At 41.5% G+C, this 12,046-nt stretch overlaps 1 long non-coding RNA gene across 1 annotated transcript; it reads right to left on the bottom strand.

Moving 5' to 3' along the window:
* Positions 1–617: 617 nt before the first annotated feature.
* Positions 618–8,373, bottom strand: LOC106610615 (uncharacterized). Its single transcript, XR_001329937.2, has 4 exons — positions 3,844–8,373; positions 3,224–3,285; positions 3,060–3,117; positions 618–2,987 (listed from the first exon to the last, which is right to left on the bottom strand). It is a non-coding gene; the product is annotated as an uncharacterized lncRNA (long non-coding RNA).
* Between the last annotated feature and the right edge of the window lie 3,673 nt (positions 8,374–12,046).

The raw sequence follows: 12,046 nt of genomic DNA on the forward strand, positions 1-12,046 counted from the left end.
ACAACAATGCACAATCTAAAAATGGAAGAATGGCATTAAGAAATATATAAATATTAGATCGAGAAATATCAGAGTGGCATTGACTAAAATACATTAGAATAGAATACAGTATATACATGAGATGAGTAAAGCGGTATGTAAACATTTATTCAAGTGACCAGTGATTCTATGTATATAGGGGGTGTTCCCTTTATCCCATACATCCTGCATGTTGATTCATGGCCTTGTAAATACTAAAATAATGTTTGGCTTTTAAATTCTTTCTGTTCTGACTCTTCATGTGAAAGGCTATAGGCCTAATGGAATGGATGAACAGCCATGTAAATGCCTATTATTAAATGCCTTATTCTTATGTCTTTCCAAATCCATTTTGATTACAATATCCCTGAGATGAATGTTGTATAATGTTATGGTTCTTACAGCAATGTAACTTGCACTTTGTTTTCAGGTTTGAATGACAGTGTATTCCCCTAAACTTATTTCAATAAAGTTGTTACTTGTTTATATGTAAGACGAATTACCATTTGTAATTTGTTTTGGTGCAGATGTGTTAAATATACAACCCATATAAGTGTCTGTTCATGGAACAATACATCAGCCACTTAAACAGCTGTAAATTATTTTCTACCACATTTTTATTAAAGAGCATATACCATATACACATCTTTGCTGTCTTTAAAAAGTGTAATTACATTCACATGTTAAGGGTACATTTTTGCTGTATAGAGCAAATATTTCAAGAGTCTTAATAAGAATACAATTTGGATAGAGCCACAGAAAAACCTCAAATTACAGAATAAGACCAGTACGATATATCAAGAACTCTGACCAGACACCTTCAAATCAAATTTTATTGGTCACATACACATGGTTAGCAGATGTTATTGCGAGTGTAGCGAAATGCTTCTAGTTCTGACAGTGCAGTAATATCTAACAATTCCACAACTACCTAATACACACATCTAATGGAATATATGGATGAGCAATGACTGAGCGGCGTCGGTAAGATGCAATAAATGGTATAAAATACAGTTGAGATGAGTTATGAACATTAGTGGCCAATGATTTCATGTATGTAGGCAGCAGCCCCTGTGTTTAGTGATGGCTGTTTAACAGTGATGGCCTTGAGAGAGCTGGTTTTCAATCTCTCTGTCCCAGCTTTGATGCACCTGTACTGACCTCGCCTTCTGGATGGTAGCAGGGTGAACAGGCAGTGGCTCAGGTAGGGTCATCAAGGACAACCACCCATGTTGCAAGATTGATGTAATTCTTTCCATGTCAGCAAGTTCCCCGCATAGACCTAACCACATCTTTTGAGGGTGCATGTTAATTTTTCCAGCATTTTGTTACACATTTCATTGCTGCTGCTTAATAAAGAATCTATCAATTTAAATGGAGAGGATTGGAGTGTATCCACAGGAACAATACCTAGGAGATGGCATGGGTCTGGTTGAATAACACCTGTGATGTCCTGTTTAACATGGAGAACTTCACACCAAAATATGCAAGTATCCCTGGCTGCAGTGTGCAATTCAGGGCTGGGCTCAATGTGGACGGAGTCAAACGTTTGACCCCGTCCACCTTTTTGTCCATCTGATATGACAGTCACACACTGAACACACACGTTTGCGCAAGGCACACATTGAATTCAAACATATTTAAATTTTGAAGATCGTAAGAAATATTATAAAGTACCAGCAGATGTGTTAACACGTTTTGTTTCATGCTATGAGACAAGCTACTGATGTTGTTGTGAACAGACTTATGTATGTCATGTACTGTTAAAATTGTTGATAAACGTTAACTTGAATTATATTTCATTGAGCATATACTGTTACTACCTATCCTGATTTACAATGCTATTTACTTTCCTCATGAGAATGGAGACAGACTATGCCATATAAACATACTGACAAGCTGAATGTGCTTTGTACATTGAGTTATACCAGCTCCAGTAAAGAGATCAGAGACTCGGGTGACTTCTACGTCATCTTTACTAAACAACATAACACAATTAACACAGCAGACAAAAACAAGGTTTGACCACTCCTCAAAAATGGCTTCACTCCTGCTCCTCAAAAGAGGCAAAGACAAGTCATTTTCTTGTTGTCAACTGCCTCCACATAGAACATCTCAATCTCTGTAACATGACTGGTTCCTTGAGGAGAATATTTTCCTCTTCATCCAGTCCATCATACAACCATAGTTCTTTAAGGGTTGTAATGGGGTCTTCCCCGTCCATCCCAATTACACTAGGGAGGGAAACAGTGCCTTTAAATGTTTGGAGTTTGCACCACCTTGCTGCCTCTAGGGTGTCGCTTAGAAGAACATCTGCTTCCATGAAGAAAAAATAATAAATATTAAGAGTAGTGCCTCATTGGGTGATCAAGTGAAATTACACCCCACTTTCACAATACCACCATGCAAACAAAAGCCACTATTACTAAAAGGGGCTTTCAGTGATATCTATAACTACTCACCAAGTCATCACAACTAGTATATCTTGCCATGCATCAAGCCTTCAGTATTATACACAGTAGACTACATACCCAGTTCACAGCTCCTAGTTCACCATGCATCAAGCCTTCAGTATTACACACAGACTACTTACACAGTTCACAGCTCCCAGTCCACCATGCTACAAGCCTTCAGTATTACACACAGACTACTTACCCAGTTCACAGCTCCCAGTTCACCATGCTACAAGCCTTCAGTATTACACACAGACTACTTACCCAGTTCACAGCTCCCAGTTCACCATGCTACAAGCCTTCAGTATTACACACAGACTACTTAACCAGTTCACAGCGCATTTTGTTTTCAGTATCGTCTAGAAAGAAAACAGATTGTGGTTATTAAGTAATGTAAGGGAACCTCTAGGGATGTGTGTACAGGAATGCACCTTACTTTAGCTAATAGCCTATACAGTACCTGGTCCTGCAGAGCTGGATGCTGATGTGACTTCTTGGGGGGACATCTACATCATCCTGAAATATATTGGAGAGGGGGGGTAAGTGTAAACATTGGTTTAAGACTATACCACTCATCATGACACCTACCTGTAGTGCGTTTTGATTTCACCGCCTTTTTCGATCTTTCAACCTCTCTTCTTCAGACCTTAGTTAGTGAATGACATGCATTCAATATGAACATATATTCAGGTCAGCCTGGCCACAGTGAAAATGATTAAGAATGCAAATGAAATTGAATGTTCAAAACTTACGGCATGGGAAAGTTCTGCAGGAAAACTAGGCACCACCGTTGCCTAATTTGCTGCATGTTTTCCTTTAAAAGAAAATCACACAATCGGATGATTAGCCCAAAAAACATATCCACTAGTGATGAGAATTTCATAATTTATACATACCTCAGTGAAATGTACAGAGCATACTGTAAGTTAAGTTTGATAGTTATGTTAGTTATTATTATTATTATTATTAGTTATAATAACTAACTCCCCTCCAGGAATATATTTCAGGATGTAGAAGACACAGCATGTCATATCAGCATCCAGCTCTGCAGGAGTTTGATGTATGAATTGTGTATGTAGTGTAAAAACTGTAGGAAATAGGTCCCAAAAAATGTCAAGAATAATAAACAAGAAAGTATGAGCAATAAGTGGGCTTTGCATGCGGCAAGCACAGAAAAAAAACTTTTCATATCTTATAACAGAAAATAGGACTTAGTGAATAGCCAGCATCTTACCATCAAAACAAACACCCCACAGTTGTTTGAGAAACCTTGCTTTGGTAGGCCTTGTGGTGTGAACAAGGTACAATTTTCAATAAAGGAATGACAATCAAATGGTACAGTTCAGTGGAATAATTTAAAGGAATATCTAACCTGATCATCCACACAAAGTCCTCCAAGGTCCAGGGGACAAGATCCGAGCAATGTTTCTGAACACAGTGTATGTGAAAGTAAAGAAAAAGTACATTAACAGCTTTTTATACTTCAGCATGCATAACAGATTTGAAACTGAATTAGCCCAAGTTTTTTTCACAACATGTATGGGTGTTGCTCGACCAGAAAATGTATTTGACTGCAAACACACCATTTCTCACATCAATGCACTCACATGCCAAAAATCTTTCCTTGGACACGTTTTGAAAGCAATTTGTATGCTTTCTTCATAAATGTGTTTTGAAGTTTTTAAATTACCGTTTGCATTGTGGACAAGTTACAATGGCTTTTCTTGACTTGCCATGTATGTTGGGACCAGGTGATTTCATTATTGTATATACTATGTGTAGGCTGTGTAGACTCGCTATGTGTAACTAAGGGAATGGCATCAACAATACACATTTAGAGCCAGCCAAACACAAGGCATACATTGAAGAAACACAAATCAACAATCAAATCGATTACATAACTGTACATGTAAACCTAGGCTTACTGCTCAAGTAGGCAAATTTGTCCAAATAAGATTCCCTCATTGTGAGCAATTAGCTAGCTCACGTGCAAATGGGTCCCAATAATGACCATAAATCCAGGTAGTTTCAAATCCTTAAGAAGGGGTCGCTTCAGTAGTCAATGTGGATTGGACAATGTTTCGCAGTAGATTTAGGCTACTGTTACTTCTTGGACCTTGATTCCTTCGCTCTCACTCCTGGGCCCAACAATTTACCACTTACATGCTGACCATACTGCTTGCGTCACGTGCGCTGCAAAATAAATTGAAACATGTTATTTAATGATTTCGCGCCAACGAGCGTCTGCGTTGCCAAGCGCTAAAATAGAAGTCAGTTCTATTTGTGACGCTGAACGCGGTGCAAGTCCTGCCTCTCCCATCTCCTCATTGGTTATACCCACGTGGGTGATTGAAAGATGAACTGAGTTCGATCAGTCATCGTGGTAACAATGAAAGTTAGATGCCATATAGTCCAAAGAAGAAAAAGCCTGGAAGGAGGTGATAACTAGAAATTATTCGGTTGACCGTTTGTGTGGATTGTCGGAGTAGAGGACCTTGTGCATTTCATGTAAAATAACAACTCAACGTTTATATCCCTGGACAAATTAGCTAGCAACAGCAAGCTAGCTAAATAGGACAAATTAGCTAGCTAGCTAAATTGCCATAAATGTTTAATGCTTTTCGACCTGTCCCCAAATTAATATAATTGGTTCAGAGTATGTTTTGATATTTCAACCTGCGTCTCGTGATCGCGTTTGGTGTGGGGGAACAAAATCAATTCACGCACAATGGCGCGCAGCCGTTTTGGGTACGGTGTTAGTCGGCATATTTTTTTCTTGCCGTTCTGTGGGCTGTCTCCATGACCAAAGGTGTAGCAGCATCGATTTCCAAGAACTCCCTCACCATCTGGTCCACAAATGTAGACTTTTTCCGCCCTCTTTCTGCATTGGTTGAGACCCCCAACATTTGAATATATTATTATGACGCAAACGGTTTTTCAACAATTCTCCCTTTTGCAATTCCTCTACCTGGCCCATTAAGTAGTTAATAGCCTGGTCTTGTTGTATTAGCGTTTCGCCATGATCCTCATTTTACTTTTCAATGTGGGTCATCCTGTTAAAATTTTTCTCTAGAGTAGCCTTCATGCCATTGATAGGTTTACATTTTGCAGATTGAGGTGGCTGTTTGTCGTCGAAATAACTTCTGTTCTGGGACTGGGAAACTAGTCAGGATCAAGGGAAAGATGGAGCAAAGTACAGCTAGATCCTTGATGAAAACCTGCTCCAGTGTGCTCAGGACCTCAGACTGGGGCCAAGGTTCACCTTCCAACAGGACAACGACCTTAAGCACACAGCCAAGACAACGCAGGGGTGGCTTCGAGACAAGTCTCCGAATGTCCAATTGACGATACGGCATGTATAACATCTCATAAATTTGGTCTACAAGAGTTTCAACAATGTCAGATATCCTGAGGTTGTTGAAGATATGTACAGCCTTTTCCATTGCATGCATTAAATATTACAACTTCAATGGGTAACCAATGCAAAATACCACTTAGCCATTGTAAATAAGAATTTGTTCTTAACCGACTTGCCTAGTTAAATAAAGGTTACATTAAAAGAAATACAGACTAAACTTCTGTTTCAATTGCCAGGACGAAGAGAACTGAGAAACACTTCACGCCACTTTGATACAGCTACTAGAAGTGACTTTCATAGCAGGTTAGGAGACTGAGGTTAAGGTTAGGAAAGGGGTGAGAAAAAAAAGCGGAAATAGTACAGTTTGTCCCTCGAGTTGCCGTAGCAAGTGTGTACTTAATCAAAATAGTCTGAATTCATCTAACTCAAATCTCATTTTAACATTTTTAGGTCTTAGTCGTGCACATTTGGGTCACATACAAAAAATCTTAAATTGCACCATCTAACCCTGCACCTATACACTATCCCCCCCAAAACCGCGATCCTACACCAGGCTGCCGGCATGGGAGGATGTAACCCCTTCTCTCAAAACTTCTTGTAGATTTTCTGCACTAAAATCTCACCCAAAATATTTATCTGTTGCTACAACTACCACATATACAGTATCTTCTGTGATCTCCGCTCCGCAGTGCAGTTGATCACCATGGCTATAAACGAAATAAATCCAACCTTACTAAAACTCATCCTCTCTGGATCTCTCTCAGGCCTTCTCACTGGGGGGCTTCCAGTTGAATCACGCACCCTTGGGCTATCCTCTACTCTCTTCACTTTCATTCCCACTCAAACTCTGGCAATCTCAGCCTGTCTCTCTTTCACAGGGCACTTCGGCCCCAGCTGCATGGGCACCCCCACAGTTGACACACAGTGCATTCTCTATCCCAACTGTACACTCCCTCTGACTATGCCCTCCTGCACATTTCTCACACTGTGGGATCTTCCTTCTACACACTGCTGCAACAGGTCTGAATCCTTGCCACGTAAAGCACAGTCAGTAGCAGGTTTGGAACATATGCCCTGACAGAATAGAAAAATATAAAGTAACCGAACCTTATCAGGTAGACACTCTGTGTCAAAGCTCAATAAGACAGACAGGGTATTCTCAGACTTGCCATTGCCACCGGGTCCACGTCTCACTAACCGGCGGGTCACAAACACCAGGAACATTATTTTTCATTTGATCCACCTCTACACTCAACGCTACCCGACTGAGCACCCCTTTGAGCGGCGCTCTGTTCGTTCCGGAGAACAAAGCACGCCACAGGTTTCCTCTGCGTGGAGGATGCACAAAAAATAAACAAATCCACTTCTCGAAACTTTCACGTATGTATCCATTCCCAGTTTTCCCTTTACCCAGCTTGACACAACGTTTGCGTCGGCCAAAAAGTAGCAATCCACTCTTTCCAAAAATCTCACTCCCACCATTCCAAAATATTCTCCGGTAGGATTCACAGGGCAAACATTGTAAGTCTTTACCACACCGGTCGCTGCAGGTAGGCCCACTTCATCCTGGTCTGGCTCATACTCAGAGAGCTCACCACTGCCAACCGACTCCATTTTGAGATTTTCAAGAGAGCAAGAAGACGTAAAGGTAAAGAAGTAAAGTTACATGGTTTGTATTTAGGACACTCTGGAGTCGAAGGTCTGAACTTACCGCCATTCTTATGCATTTGAGTCATCGCACCTCCTTTGCAACAATGTTGCAATGTGTCATCGTCTCTAGTTCAATGACAACCAACACTTCATTGAAGAATCCCTACTGATAACCAATCACCGACGAAGGGGTGTAGACTTCGGCTACCGAACTTCGGCTTGCCTCAGGAAAAATCTTGTGCACGAACAGCCGAAAAAATGCTTGCCTAAGACCAAAACAGTGACAAAATGTAATCAATCTATGCACGCCATAAACTGTTTTGGATGAGAAGCATGCGGACGCCTTAATACCCACAAGGTGGCGTCCAAACCTCAGGCCTGCTGGAGTTTATCCATTGAGGAAACAGTGAGGTAGGCCTGTTTCCACCACATACTATTGCAATACTACTATCATTATTTCAAGTAAGAAGTACAATTTTACTGGATATTATTCGCATGCTTTTTGGAAGGACTGGGCACCAAAAATATCTTCCAAAATGAACTGCACTGTGGAAAAGAATAAAAAATTCACAGAACAGGTGTAGGTCCAGGCCTGATGATTGCATAGGCTTACTTGAGTAAATAGTTGTCATTTTAAATCATTCAAAACAGACTTTTCAGCAACCAATATCGTTGCATTAAATGAAAAATATATAAATTCTGCAACAAATACCTTTTTATTATAAATCTGAACAAATGCATTCCATGATCCTAGAAGTATTCAATTCAAATGAATCTCAATCAATCAAATGTATTTATAAAGCCCTTTTTACATCAGCAGATGTCAAAGGGCTATACAGAAACCCAGCCTAAAACCCCAAACAGCAAGCAATGCAGATGTAGAAGCACGGTGGCTAGGAAAAACTCCCTAGCAAGGAAGGAACCTAGGAAGCAACCAGGCTCTGAGGGGTGGCCAGTCCTCTTCTCGCTGTACCAGGTGGAGATGTATAACAGAACATGGCCATTAAGGCCAGATTGTTATTCAAGATGTTCAAACATTCATAGATGACCAGCAGGGTCAAATAATAATCACAGCCATTGTAGAGGGTGCAACAGGTCAGTACCTCAGGAGTAAATGTCCGTTGGCTTTTCATAGCCGAGCATTCAGATGTCGAGACAGCAAGTGTGGTAGAGAGGAGGAGAAGGTCGAAAACAGCAGGTCCGGGACAAGGTAGCACATCCGGTGAACAGGTCAGGGTTCCCTAGCCGCAGGCAGAACAGTAGAAACTGGAGCAGCAGCACGACCAGGTGGACTGGGATAGCTAGGAGTCAAAGCCAGGTAGTCCTGAGGCATGATCCTAGGGCTCAGGTCCTCTGGAAGGGAGAGAGAGAGGGAGCATACATAAATTCACACAGGACACCAGATAAGACAGGAAAATTACACCAGAGATAAGACTGACCCTAGCCCCCCCGGCACAGACTATTGCAGGATAGATATTGGAGACGGGTGGGTCGGGGGACACTGTGGCCGACGATACCTCCAGACAGGGCCAACCTGGCAGGATATAACCCCACCCACTTTGCCAAAGCACAGCCCCCACGACTCTAGAGAGATACAGACCACGAACTTACTACCCTGAGACAAGGCTGAGTATAGCTCAGGAAGATCTCCTCCACCGCACGAGCCCGAGGGGGCGCAAAACCAGACAGGAAGATCACGTCTGTGACTCAACCCACTGAAATGATGCACCTCTTCTAGAGACGGCATGGAAGAGCACTAGTAAGCTAGTGACTCAGCCCCCGTAATAGAGGCAGAGGCAGAGAATCCCAGTGGAGGGGAGCCGGCCAGGCAGAGACAGCAAGGGCAGTTCGTCGCTCCAGTGCCTTGCCGTTCACATTCGCACCCACTGGGCCAGACTACACTCAATCATAGGGCCTACTGAAGAGATGAGTCTTCAATAAAGACTTAAAGGTCGAGACCGAGTCTGCGTCTCTCACATGGATAGGCAGATCATTCCATAAAAATGTAGCTCTATAGGAGAAAGCCCTGCCTCCAGCTGTTTGCTTAGAATTTCTAGGGACAATAAGGAGGCCTGCGTCTTGTGACTGTTTGGTCCTTGTAGATATGTACGGCAGGACCAAATCGGAGAGATAGGTAGGAGCAAGCCCATGTAATGCTTTGTAGGTTAGCAGTAAAACCTTAATCAGCCCTAGCCTTAACAGGAAGCCAGTGTAGCACTGGAGTAATATGATCAAATTTGTTGGTTCTAGTCAGGATTCTAGCAGCAGTGTTTATCACTAACTGAAATGTATTTAGTGCTTTATCCAGGTAGCCGGAGAGTAGAGCATTGCAGTAGTCTAATCTAGAAGTGACAAAAGCATGGATTAGCTTTTCTGCAGCTTTTTGGACAAAAAGTTTTAGATTTTTGCAATGTTACTAAGATGGAAAAAAATCTGTCCTTAATTTTCTTTATGCTCGTCAAGAGATCAGGGTCCAGAGTAACGCAGAGGTCCTTCAGTTTTATTTGAGACGACTGTACAACCATCAAGATTAATTGTCAGATTCAACAGAAGATCTTTTTTTCTAGGGACCTAAAACTAGCATCTGTTTTATCTGAGTTTAAAAGTAAAACATTTGCCGCCATCCACTTCCTTATGTCTGAAACACAGGCTTCCAGGGTAGGCAATTTTGGGGCTTCGCCATGTTTCATTGAAATGTACACCTGTGTGTTGTCCGCATAGCAGTGAAAGTTGACAATGTGTTTCCGAATGACATCACCAAGAGGTAGAATATATAGTGAAAACAATAGTGGTCCTAAAACGGAACCTTGAGAAACGTTAACTTACAATTGATTTGTCAGAGGACAAACCATCCACAGAGACGAACTGATATCTTTCAGAAGAATGAGATCTAAACCAGGCAAGAATTTGTCCGTGTAGACCAATTAGGGTTTCTAATCTCTTAAAGAATGTGGTGATCGATGGCGACAAAAGCAGCACTTAGGTCTCGGAGCACGAGGACAGATGCAGAGCCTTGGTCTGACACCATTAAAAGGTAATTTCTAACCTTCGAGTGCAGTCTCAGTGCTATGAGGTCTAAAACCAGACTGAAGCATTTCATATACATTATGTCTTTGAGAAGGCAGTGAGTGGCTGCGCAACAGCTTTTTCAAAAAAATTGAGAGGAATGGGAGATTCGATATAGCCAATCTTTTTTTTAAAAACATTTTCTGGGTCAAGGTTTGGCTTTTTCAAGAGAGGCTTTATTACTGTCACTTTTAGTGAGTTTGGTAACCATCCGGTGGATAGGGAGCCATTTATTATGTTCAACATAGGAGGGCCAAGCACAGGAAGTAGCTCTTTCAGTAGTTTAGTTGGAATAGGGTCCAATATGCAGCTTGACGGTTTATAGCCCATGACTATTTTCATGAATGTGTCAAGCGATACAGGATTAAAAAAACGTGAGTGTCTCAATTGATCCTAGGTCCTGGCAGTTCTGTGCAGACTCAGGACAACTGAACTTTGGAGAAATGTGCAGATTCAAAGAGGAGTCTGTAATTCGCTTTCTAATGATCATGATCTTTTCATCGAAGAAGTTAATGAATTTATCACTGCTGAAGTGAAAGCTATCCTCTCTTGTTGAATGCTGCTTTTTAGTTAGCTTTTTGACAGTATCAAATACATTTTGGATTGTTCTTATTCTCCTCAAATTAGGTTGGAAAAAATAGGATGGTCGAGCAGTAGTGAGGGCTCTTCGATATTGCACGGTACCGTCTTTCCAAGCTAGTCAGAAGACTTCCAGTTTGGTGGAGTGCCATTTCCGTTCCAATTTTCTGGAAGCTTGCTTCAGGGCTCAGGTGTTCTGTACACCAGGGAGCAAATGTCTTGTGACATGTTTTTAGGGTTGCGACTGCATCTAGGGTATTATGCAAGGTTAAATTAAGATCCTCAGTTGGGTGGTTAACCGATTTTTGTACTCCGACGTCCTTGGGTAGGTGGAGGGAGTCTGGAAGGGCATCTAGGAATCTTTGAGTTGTCTGAGAATTTATAGCACGACTTTTGATGATCCTTGTTGGGGTCAGAGCAGATTATTTGTTGCGATTGCAAACGTAATAAAATGGTGGTCCGATAGTCCAGGATTATGAGGAAAAACATTTAGATCCACAATATTTATTCCATGGGACAAAACTAGATGCAGGGTATGACTGTGACAATGAGTAAATCCAGAGACCTGTTTGACAAAACCCACTGAGTTGATGATGGCTCCAAAAGCCTTTTGGAGGTATCTGCCATGACTACAAGGTCCGATAGGAATTCAGGGAACTCAGTGAGGAACGCTGTATACGGCCCAGGAGGCCTGTAAACAGTAGCTATAAAAAGTGATTGAGTCGGCTGCATGGATTTCATGACTAGAAGCTCAAAAGACAAAAACGATTAAAAAAATAAATCATTGTAAATCGAAATTTGCTGTCATAAATGTCTGCAACACCTCCGCCTTTGCGGAATACGGTCACTAGTGTAACCAGGAGGATAGGCCTAATTTAACATTCATCAGGCTTGAGCCATGTTTCAATCAGGCCAATCACAT

This window comes from Salmo salar, chromosome ssa09 (assembly GCF_905237065.1).
Source record: "Salmo salar chromosome ssa09, Ssal_v3.1, whole genome shotgun sequence".
Classification (NCBI taxonomy): domain Eukaryota; kingdom Metazoa; phylum Chordata; class Actinopteri; order Salmoniformes; family Salmonidae; genus Salmo; species Salmo salar.